The sequence below is a fragment of the Micropterus dolomieu genome, linkage group LG21 (genome assembly GCF_021292245.1).
Source record: "Micropterus dolomieu isolate WLL.071019.BEF.003 ecotype Adirondacks linkage group LG21, ASM2129224v1, whole genome shotgun sequence".
Classification (NCBI taxonomy): Eukaryota; Metazoa; Chordata; class Actinopteri; order Centrarchiformes; family Centrarchidae; genus Micropterus; species Micropterus dolomieu.
In genome coordinates this window covers 576633-588825 of record NC_060170.1, presented here as the reverse complement: position 1 = coordinate 588825, position 12193 = coordinate 576633, and positions in this window count along the sequence as shown.

The window sequence follows — 12193 nt, the reverse complement described above, 5'->3', positions numbered from 1 at the left end:
GCATATTAAAAATTTAACAGAGATACACCTTAATCATTATCTTAGGGAGCCAGTGGGCTGGGACTGCCATGCATTAATGCTTTCTGGCTCAGTAGGCATTTCCATTATTCCATGCACTGTAACCATGCAGTTATGGATGTGTGAGTTTGTATTTGAATATGTGTCGCAGACTCACACACTCTCTCTCTCACATACACATACACTGTGCTTTCTAACTTCACAAACTGTTCACTAAAATCCTCAGTGTGATATTATTTCACATCCAGATATATTTAAGGAGAGTCAGCGTTACATGGCAGAAGTTGCACAGACGAACAATCATCAACAGTAATCAATTAATGATTGGCTGTCTTCTTATCTTACTGCCTATTTACACAGGACACAATTATTATACAATGACAATGCATGTTTAAAGACACACTTGCTTTCACAGGGAAACCCAGTTTTGGAGTCACTGCAGGCTTGTTAGGGGGTCATGACTGGAAGGGCAGCGGGGCTGAACCACCTGTCCAAATGCACAGAAGCCTATTGCATTCTCTGAGCTAGAGTCCAAGTCAAGTCTCAAGTCTCTGAGCTAGAGTCCAAGTCAAGTCTCAAGTCTCTGAGCTAGAGTCCAAGTCAAGTCTCAAGTCTCTGAGCAAGAGTCTAAGTCAAGTCTCAAGTCTCTGAGCTAGAGTCCAAGTCAAGTCTCAAGTCTCTGAGCAAGAGTCCAAGTCAAGTCTCAAGTCTCTGAGCAAGAGTCTAAGTCAAGTCTCAAGTCTCTCGTGGTTATAACGAATGTTGTATCACCTGCGGCGTTCAATCCAGGCTGCTTATAATACTGCATGGCTATAACGAATTCTGTAACTGTAACCTGTTTTTCACTTACAGAGCACAACCATGTAATGTGCAATGCAATTAATGACAGTTGACTTATTGTAAGTCAACACCAACCGTAGACTCTCAAACCAGTGTAACGTTAACTGAATAAAACAGTAACATTACATGATCAATAATAAACCTGTAACCTGTTTTTCACTTACAGAGAGCACAACCATGTAGCCTAACAAATCTACAATTAATGACAACCTAACTCCTGTAAGTCAACAAACCCCAGACTCTCAAACCAGTGTAATGTTAACTAAATAAAACTGTAGCATTACCAATAATAAACCTGTAACCTGTTTGCAGCCAGCATTAATAATTAACACTGACAGCAGCCAGTGGGACGTTAATGATTATGTTAATCGACTGCCACAAGTTTGGTAAGCAAACAAACGCTCATTCATCTTTTCATAACGAACGACAGTCGGAGTAAACCTCCCGTAGGTCGTAGCTAAAGCAAGAAGCAAGCTAACGTTAGATGGCCAATGCTGAACTAAACATGTTTACTAACCTCAGGTTACTAACCTATTTTGCGTTCAGCGCTTCTTTGTTTGGGCCTTGTTGGATGAAGTTTTAAAGCCAAAGTTTATGATGAATAGCAGAGTAGCTGCCCGGTGTTTGTTGTCCTCTCTCATATGTGGCCGCATGCAGCTATAACCAGCTGATGGTTATAGGTAATGCAGGGAGGGGAATAATAACAGCACGCTCATCAGACGTTTCCTAAAAATAAACACTGTTCACGAGTCCCGCACCTCGAGTCCGAGTTGAGTCTAAGTCTATATAGGTACCTGTCTAATGTATATGAGAGCACGTGTTGTGTTGCATGAGAGTATGTGTTGAGAGATGTTTATTTCTGTATTTTGTATTGTATTTTCTTTGTAAAGTTGCAGAATGGACAGAGTCCAAAACAAATTTCCCTTCGGGGACAATAAAGTATCTAATAAATAATCTTCTCATATCTATCTAATGAGGACGAGTCTCAAGTCGAGTCTGAAGTTACGTGTGTGACTTAAGTCGGACACAAATCCGGGTCTCAAACTCGAGTCCCCATCTCTGGCTCTGGAATATATAATATAAAGCATAAGTGATTTGTAGGTCTTAAACATGCCAAAACACCTGTTGAAGAAGAAGCAAGAGAAAAGTCATTTTCACTGGGCAGTAGCTGTGTTTGCTTCACTAAACAAATAATGCTGACCTCATTCAGATAGACTGCATTATTTGTGCTTTGGTAAATATCAGATTTGAGAACATCCCTAATACTGTATGTATACTCCACAATACTAATTGAAGAACGTGTTTCATAATACCAGAGGCATGGCTCGTGTACGCCCCTCATACAAGCTGGACCAACCAGATTACAGACAAAGAAAAACACTAACCACTGGGCATCTGCTATTACACTTGATACACACACATATTACATATATCCTTGGTAGTACTAAACAGTCAAATATGATGTATACTAACAAAAACACAGTTATCGCAGTTAGTATATGGTACATACTGGATTTGATTAGTATGTTGTATGGGCAACAAGAGAGAGAGCAACACTTCAGCTACATTACAACCTGGAGGCAGACAGGAAAGTTTAAGTTCTTTACCAAAATCAGATTCATTTATGAAGAGCTCAGCAATTTTTACTCCGGGTAAGAAACGGACACTGTCATGGAAGCAGCAAAATGTATCAGAGCATGTTACAGCCTGACAGGAAACCAGAAGAACAACACATTAAACTGCTCAGCCGATGAAAACCTCTGAAAATATGTTACATATTTGTATCTCCACATTCATGTGTCCTTACAGTACACTGTTAAACTATATCTCATCTTGTACAGGCGATACACTCTCATTTCTGATTTGATTTTTCTGTAGTATACTACAAGTATACTGTTCTCTATAGTTCCAGGTTTGTACAGTGTAGAATAGTGTAATAATGTGCAATACATTTAATATTTTTCCTTTCTGAAAGTTTGTACAACATGGTTATATGTACTTAACGGGCATGCCAATAATTTAAATGGGAATTGAGTACTTAAGGGTCTGAAGAATTCCTTCTGAAGGTCTGAGACACCTGACTGATCCTGTCGTAATGGCTCCTTCAGCAGTGTGTAAGAAAAAGATTCAGTGTTGGTCAGAAAGATTTAATAATACCAAGGAAGAGGATTCGGGTCATTTAAAAATGTTCTGAGATGAATGTTAGGAGGCTGAATAAAATGGAATGACAGGTCAGACAAAGTCTTTTTTCTCCGGATCCTAAGTCAATCCCAGACCTGTGCTACTTTAAAATGTTCTTCACAGAACAGGTGAATGTGCTTCTCTCAGCAACCAGCATCAATTTGGCAATCAGATGACATTATTTGTCTCCCCACCCACACAGTGCAGCGTGTTAGTGTGGCTAACAGTGGCTTTCCCTTTGTGTCTGAGGCAGCAACAGGCCGCTCAAGCTGTTTGCACTGCTGCCGCTAGAGAACGTGGCGGCCGAAAATGTTAGTTTGTGCTTGGTGGAGGCTAAATCCACACCATCTGATTCAGCAGATGGAGAATCAGCGTGCCACTCTCCTCACATGAATGTGCAAAACAAGGCAGAGTGGCAGCGCTACAAAACAAATCAGGTATGACTTTAAAGCACTCCAAGTGATGTGCTGTCTGCTAACCTTCATCCTCTGCTACTATCACAGCCTCTCTCCATGTGAATACGATAACGCACTTGGCTTTAAAGCACTCAGACGGGTACAGCACCTGAGAGTTTTGACCTTCCTTGTTTTGATAGGCTGGATTTGCGTTCTCAGGGTCACCACTGAAATTAGCACAACAACAGTGAAAACCAAAACAAGCTTGACTGGAAAATCATTGAAAAGACTCTTACCTGGTATGCATATCACACCAGGAAATTGATTCCGGCCCCAATCATTACAAGCGACACTGGACGATTCTTTTCAGGCAGTATAGTTTTTTCCACAAAGCTCACATCTATTGCTCACAAAGAAAGAAACAAAATCAGTTGCACCATTGAGGAGTAACATCACAGTGATGCTCTTTGATTGGCTTGTCTTTGTAATTATTGTTATTTTCTTTATCAGTTACACAGTGGTTGACATAGAATTGATCAAAACTGATACAAATGACAGACATGCTTACAAAGACAATGCTGGGTCCCACTGCAGATGCAAATCTTTAAAAACAGCTCACAAATATTTAGTTTCTCAAACAGGAGGAAAAAGTGCATTTTGGCTATTTTCATCGGGAGATTAATCACGATTTGGTGCTGTATTGAGTATCAAATTAAACTGTGTGTGTGTGTGTGTTTACGGTGATGAAGGAACGTGACCCGAGACTCACACAGTATATCACAGTGGGTTTGGCTCTGAATTAGTTCATGATTAAAAATATACTGACAAGCACCAGATTTTTATTAAATGTATGTTCTAATAATAGCCTATACAAAAACCTTCTCCACACGACATAACCGTGCATAACCCCCCCCACACACACACACTTTTCCATAAATTGGAAATATGTCAATGCATCATTTTATACATCTTTCTCCAAATTGCATTTGATGTCAAGGATTCATATGAATTTATCAGAGCTTAAACAACACAAAGAAACAGTAAGCTGGGCGGAAATACTGAACTCTATAACCAAATGTGTGTGTGTGTGTGTGTGTGTGTCTTAGTGTAAGATTAATGCACCTATACTTTATTAAAATAATATGATGTTTCTCTGAAGGTTGGTTATAAATTCGTAGATCTTGTGCTTGCACCAAACACCTGAAATGTTGAGGGAGATCCTACGTGGTCAGAAAAGAGTGAGGCATCAATGACAGAATCATAACAAGTAAAGACTTTTGACAGTGCTTTTCAAAAAGGAGTACTTTACATTATATTCCACACTATGAGGAATGGCGCTCAATAGAGTACCTCATTGGATGATTGTAGGGATGAGGCCAAGGCTCTCGGAGAGCCACTTTCCTCCAGCTCTTGAGTTGGATACAAGCTTCTGCTCTTGAATGATGAATGGGCTCCTCAACTAGCGGCTCTGTAATGAGGCATTTGCAGCCATGACAACTGGAGTCTGCAAAGGTCAGAGGTGTAAAAGAGTGAAGAGCTACACACATGTATATATATATATATATATATATATGTATATACACATATATATGTATATATATATATATATACATACATACACAGATATATAGTAGCTAGACAGAGAGAGAGAGAGAGAGAATTTTTACCAAGATCTGTCTTTTCTCAAAAGACTACAAATGTGAGATAGCAAGGTTTTGTTTTCCAAAATGTATTCTGTAGCATTTTTCTCTGGTTTGAAGGAGAGAGGACAACAAACAAGGCCTGTATTTTTCTCTCAGTTATGGGTCTGCCCCTTGTGACTGCAACTGCAGGGCGGTGGGTGGTGGTTGCCTGTTTGTCAAAGGCCCACTAGCCTTGTCCATTTTGACATTCACATGGGAGCAGTAATGATCCTAAAAGCTGCAATTAAGCTGACTGTTGCGTTCCGGGGAAGCGCCTGGTGCCGGCACTGTGCTGCATCTATTATTCCCAGTGGGAATACTCCCTGAAGAACAGCGTTTTCTCTCTTCTCGCTCTTTGTCCTGGCTCACATAACTTTTATTTCTCTCTCAAAATATTCCTAGGGTAGACATAGTACTGGATTTTTATTTACAACTATCACAAATCAGAATATGTTTTTAACACAGCTATTTCTAGAAATTCAATAGAGCCTAATTATTGCACAGCAGCTGCAGAAGTTGAACTAAACTGCTGTAATCCTGAACTAGAACTGGAATGACTGCAGTAAAAAAATGTTTTACTGTCAATTTAGGTTGTAGGTTGGAGTTTATGTAGCAGCTCAATCTAAGGGAAAATACTTAATAATGATAAAAAAAAATAATAATAATAATTTTAATAATAATAATAATAATAATAGCTGTTCAGTTATATTTTCTGTAAATTACATTTCTGAACAAGAAGGTCTAAAAAAAGCCTTCTCTCCACACTGACAAGGTCCTTTATAGGACTGGGAATTAACCCCAATACATTCTGAGTACCAATTAAAATTTATCCGCAGCATCGAGCATGGACAACAACTATTGAATGCTTGGTTAAATTATTAATATTGTTCATTTATTCTGTGATCAGGTTTAACCTTTTTTACCATAGGCTTTTATCAGGGACAGCTTCTAATTCAAACACGTAAACCCTAAGCACTGATGAAAGACAAGGCTAACAAAATACGTTATTTAAGTTTAAACTTCAAGTCACTGATATTGATATTGAGACCTAATTCAGTATCATTGTTTCTTGACATAAAAGGCTAAACATCCTTTCGTCCACAAATAATCATCATGTCTTTTTAGTTGTTTTATGTAAATTTGACCTCAGTGTAAAGTCCTGTCTTGAAAGGAGGGCAGTGTAGCGCAGAACTGCTGCAGTGTGCATGCAGTAAAAACCAGACATTGATTAAAAGATCAGACGTACTAGGTCACATTCAGCTGTTTGGATGTTAAATGTTCTGCTGTGCTTGATCACTGAATACAGTATCTCTGAAGTGTAACTGAATCAAATATATGTCCCATAACTGCTTGTGCAACACCATAATTAAGTGATACACAGTTTATTTTCAAACATAACCCTAACCCTTTCAGACACAGCCATATGTCAATACTATTCAGAAAAATGTATTATCAGGAGCTAAACAGGGAAATCTGAGGCATATTGATTGGTTATTGGCTACTCTGATGGCTACAGTATAGTACAACAGTAATAATGCCTGGCAGCCTGGGAATAGTAGCACCACAGCGTGCAAGAGGCCTCCACTGGGGGAAAAGCAGGAAAACGAGATGTACAGTAAAACAGCAGGTGGGCAAATCTATCAAAGCCCCTTAGCAAACACAGACAAAAAGGGGGAAAAATCATTTTAATTAGCTGAGTGAATGCGATTTGCTGAATGTGAGGGGAGCCAGGCTCTCTCCTCTGCACATTAAAATTGGTCTAATTTTCTTTGCAGAAAAAGTCCCATCTGAGCAGCCCTGGCCGCAGTCAATCATGTTAAAAGCTACGGGTGCTTAATTTGATTTACCAATATAAAATGCAAATGAGGTGATCAAGTGGAGTGGAAGGCAGGAGTAGGAGGCTCTTTTAAGCCATCAAGTTAAATGGGAACAGACAGTAGACTGGCAATGTAAAGAATGTTTTAGCATATTCGTTTGATTAGCGCTACAAAAATTTAATTAGTATGGCTAATTGCTTGACAAATTGCTCCACATCAGAAAAAAAGCAGAATATATTCTTAATACACTACAACACCCCCAAAGTCTATGTTCTCTCGACCCATATGTTACATTTTCAGCTCAAACTGGGCCTTTCTAATATGTGAAAAGCCTAATTAAATAAATGGAAGATGGCACAACAGTCCCTTACAATAGTGAATGAGATAATGCCTGTAATTAGGCCCGCACAAGCCTGGCCATATGCCTCTGTGCAGCACTTAGGCAGGACTAGGCTGTGGCTGCAAGAACAAATCAAATAACCGTGTGCAGGGAATGCTCCTGGGATTCAGCCTTCTTATGTTAAGCCACCTAACCAGTTTTGCACCATTTGTTTTAGTATTACATGTGAAAAAGAGAAAGCAGACGTGTGGTAATATCCAAGCTAGTGCCATGCCAGCCTTATGTGTTTTAACAATGTGAACATGTTAGCAGAGTTATTTTATGCAGTAACTCAAAGCTATTTGGCTGCAACATCAGATTGAAGTGTCTATCCACACACTAAAATAATAGTCTGTTGCCTGGAGACAGGTCTAAAAATGACAGCCCACGGACTGCAAAGTCACACTGAGACTTATTACGTCTGACATTTGGTGTTATCATCCAGTGTCATTGTCTTCCTTCACTGTTTCCCCAGCCATCCCAAATTACAATCTGATCGTTGTATGTGCACAGATCCTGTGTCAATTAGAATAGTTTCAACCAATGAAAATGCCCATGGTAATTCACATTTAATTAGGTTAATTTTTCATTGAGGTATGAATCTAAGGGGAACTGAGATACTTTTCTTCCTCTAACTCTACGTTGTCCTTGTTCCCTGTGTATCATTCGGTATGATATGCACTTACAACTGGGACATCTAAATTATTTAATGTGGGACTTTCAACATACAAATGCATGCTAGGATGGGAAGATGTGACAACACTTAACACATTGCAATCTAGTGACTAAAACTACCATTTACTTTTAGCTCTGACCATCAGTCCTATAAGCTATGATAATATTGCACTCACCATTGTAATTACTGAGATCTGAGAATTACATTGAGAAAAAAAGGTCAGACAGCAACACAAGCAGTCAGGTGATCAGATTGGATGTAAACAAGCCAATGGTTTATCTAGGTTATTTGGTTTTAAAGCTGAAAGTGGGCACACTAGAATTCCTGGTTATAATTCCTCATTGCACAGAAGACCTGTGTGTGCACATGAAGTACAGTAGGTCAAACCTGAACCAGGAAGTGGGTCCGTCTACTGTGATGGAGAGTTTGGATAATAATTTTACCGTTAGCTTTTGTTTTCTCTTCAAATAAGTTTGTCCAATCTGAGGGTTTCTTTCCAATCTGTCAATCATCTTACTGCTCGTGTTTTTTAACGGCCTACTTTTATTGTTACCCCATTCCCATTTTGGTGATAACAATATTAGCATATCTAATAGAACTGATGGCAAGAGCTACTATTAAAGTTGTATACAATTTCTTTTTCTTCTAAATATTAAAACCCTGACTGTTATAGCAGTGTGAAACGCTTGGTTTCATGAAATCTTTAAAATCAATTGTTTGATTAGGTTATGGAATATTTTGTCACTAAAAACGGGGGTGTCCAAACTATATTAAAGTGCATTAACATGTTCTACAAGTTTCCTGGCAATCTGTTTAGATTTTAGATTTCAAAATATCTTGCAATTACAGTAGATTTGAAAATACTTCATAGATCTGGGGAATGTTTGACTTGGCAGAGGCACAGGAGGACAGCGTAAATTATGATAAGCCAAGCATGGTCACTGAGGATCACTACAGTCAAGACAGCAGGTGCGTTGGTGAGAGCCACAAGCAGCTGGCACCACTACACAGTGAGTAGTCCTTTTCTCACTATGTCACCAACATATACACACTTACATCTATGTGCTATTCCATATATATGAAGCAAGGAGCTCCAACACAGTGCAACCCATTGTGCATCTGATTTCTCTCTGATAGTAAGCTCACAGCTGATGTTGGCTGTGGAAGCAGTCACTAAGTTGACAGATGTCCGGATAATTACAACCTGAGTGCTTTTAAATGAAGATGTGCTGGGGTTTTAAATCATCAGTTTCAAGTTGTTTACTTAAAAAAACAATGTTAACAATGTCATTATCCAAGCTCAAGGATTATTATTTACAGAGAACCACTAGCGCCCATTCAGTTCATTCATATCGGCTTGTTCATGCACTTGTACATTGTTGATCGTAATAGTGAATGTGAACTGTGATGCGGCCCTGTAAACATCTGGGTCAAGGATATTTGCCTTTTTTGGATCTGTTTTAGTGGTTATGTAATGCATTCAGATAATGGATCAGCAAATTTGCTTATTAATCTTTTCTGGGCGTCAGGTATCACCATCACACAATGTGATGTAATACAGTGATGATGAAAACATTTTATTACACAAGCACATATGAAATTGAGGATGATGCTATAACGGCAGCTCCCCACAGACAAGCCCTGCCAGCCTGTTAGGATTTCTTGGTTGCATGCCCCAAATTGGTGCTCGCCTTAAAAGTGTAAGTCAGGTTCATTCTTGTATTTAGGTTTTCTACTAGTGTTGTTTTAGTGTTGTTAAATGTTTACACACTTGAATTTTTGAAAAACAGATTTCAGTTAATGGCAGTGGAAGTTCAGGTTAGGTTCAGGTTGGAGTTTGTGTGTCAGTTTTGCCCCCATGACCCCCTGTCCTCTAGGTCTAGGGGAGGCTTTCACATGTAAATGAAAATGCTCTGAGCTATACGAATACAAATCAGGTAAGTCACCACTGGTCAGACGTGTTAGCTTCAGTAAAACAGAAATCAGCCTACAGCGCTAGCTCCATGAGCTGACATAGCCACTAACTCTGGAATGTGGGCGGGTATATGTAACTTTGGGGGTGTAAATATCCCAGATGTTACATAACATCTTGAGCATGTTGTCATTTGCCCATTTTTCAGGGATATTTTGGGAGTGCAAGATTTACATATGAAGGAGGAAACAATGGAGATTGAGGCTCAAGGTATGTCAGTAACATGCATTTAATTCTTTTTATTCAAATATGCCAAGGGAAATACAGTTTTCCATTCTAGGGCACCTTTAAGTGTATTGTTTAATGTGAAATATGCTACTTGTGATAGTCATGTACCATAGGATAAGGAGAAACAATTTTTATAGCGCTGTTTATGTTTTGTTAGCATTTCATTTGACCCAGTTTGAAAATCATCTATGCCTGCCATATCTTTCTGGACCAGTTAGGAATCTGACTAATAGTGTTTAATAACCATCCTTTTATTGAATTTACTAAAAAGTCAAAGATAGTCTGATTCGAATATTGATTACAGTTTTATAGGCCTAAAAGTCTGTAAGCACCATGCTCTTTGAAACAGACCAACAACATAAAAATATAAAATAGTTTATGTCTTTAGGTTTATTTACATTATTACAGTAATTTATCAAACATTATGCACTTGTGCATAAGAAATGTTACCATGAAAGCCTGACTTATAAAATACAATATATTTAATACTATATGTATTTGTTTGCGTGATAATGTTAACTCTGAAGGTGAATCTTGCACTAGGGCTCAATATCACTTTATGATGCCACTGGGCAGAAATAATGTTGTTACACAAAATAAACCCAGCAAAAAAGAAACGTCCCTTTTTTAGGACACTGTATGTAATAGATAATTCTGTAAAAATCCAAATAACTTTACAGATCTTTATTGTAAAATGTGGACTTGGAAAATTCTGAATCGATTCACAAATGTCAATAATCCATTATCTAGAGGTTAAATGATGACGAAATGTTGACGGAACGAAAAAGGCAGAATTCAGAAATGCGAAAATGCAGCACTGTCTGTGTTGTCCACACAACAGAGACGTGTTCTCTCTGTTCGGCAGGCAGGCAGCTGTTAAATGAATGACCGCTGCTAGTAAACTTTCACATGATCAATAAAATCAATCCAAAACTAACATTAATGATTTTCACCCGCACACTGTGCAGCACGGTAGCGCTTAGCTAACGTGCTCTCCTCATTCTTCAAAGGACAGCTACGTGACAGGCGGCAGTAGGTGACGGTGAAAACGAGCGGGGCACAGGAAAATATGAGCGCTAGGTTTCAGTCTGGCTGTAAAGTGTAGTTCACAGTCTGTCGTTAATTAAAGTCCGTCTGTTGTTTTCCAACTGCTGGAAAAGTGAAGGCGGTTAGCACAAGCTAAAATCTCCTCTGACTGCTGTCTGGAAGCTGAGCAGGACGTTTTTTCGCTGCTGGTTTATTCAAGTTTGTTTGTTGTCATTCATTCACATAGTAAGTACACAAATGAACGAAATGCCTTTTCTCAAGGCCCATGGTGCTGAATACAAGATCACAATAATCAACTTACAAGACACAAACATTAAGGTGGAGTGAACCTTGGAACATTGTAAAGTGTATAGTTCAACCCCATCTGACTCTATACTCATAACAGCAGCATCAGAAATAAAAATAGCAGCAGCAGAGGTCAGTAATAATGCTGTAATAATGTAATAATACTATGCAATGTTAGCTACATTTATATGAAGTAACATTAAATATCTGCATTTCATTATTACGGTCACGCTCTGCCGGTTGGCCATCCTTTGTGTTTACTTTTGAGTTTGGTATCTGCCTTGGTATATTGAGTTTTGGGTTCTGTCCTGTCTAGTGTCCAGTATCTCTTATATAGTCTGCTCGTCATGTCTAGTCTCTCTGTTTTCCTCTGCTCTCTCTCTGCCTCGTTAGTCTCATGTCTGTCACCTGTGTTGCTCCCGCCCTGCTCGTTAGTCCCTGTGTATATATACCTGGTGTTTCTGTCTTGTCCTTGTCCGGTCATTGTTCATGTTACCCCCCAGTCTGTCGTGTGTGTACTCTCTGCCTGTAACCAGCCTTGCTTGTCTCGTCTCGTCTTGTCTCGTCTCCCGGTACTTTTGGATTTCTGTTTTTCAGCCACTCACCTGTAGTGTGCTCGCTTTTGGTTATATTAAAACCCTTCGTTATACCATACCTGCTCCGCACTGTGTCC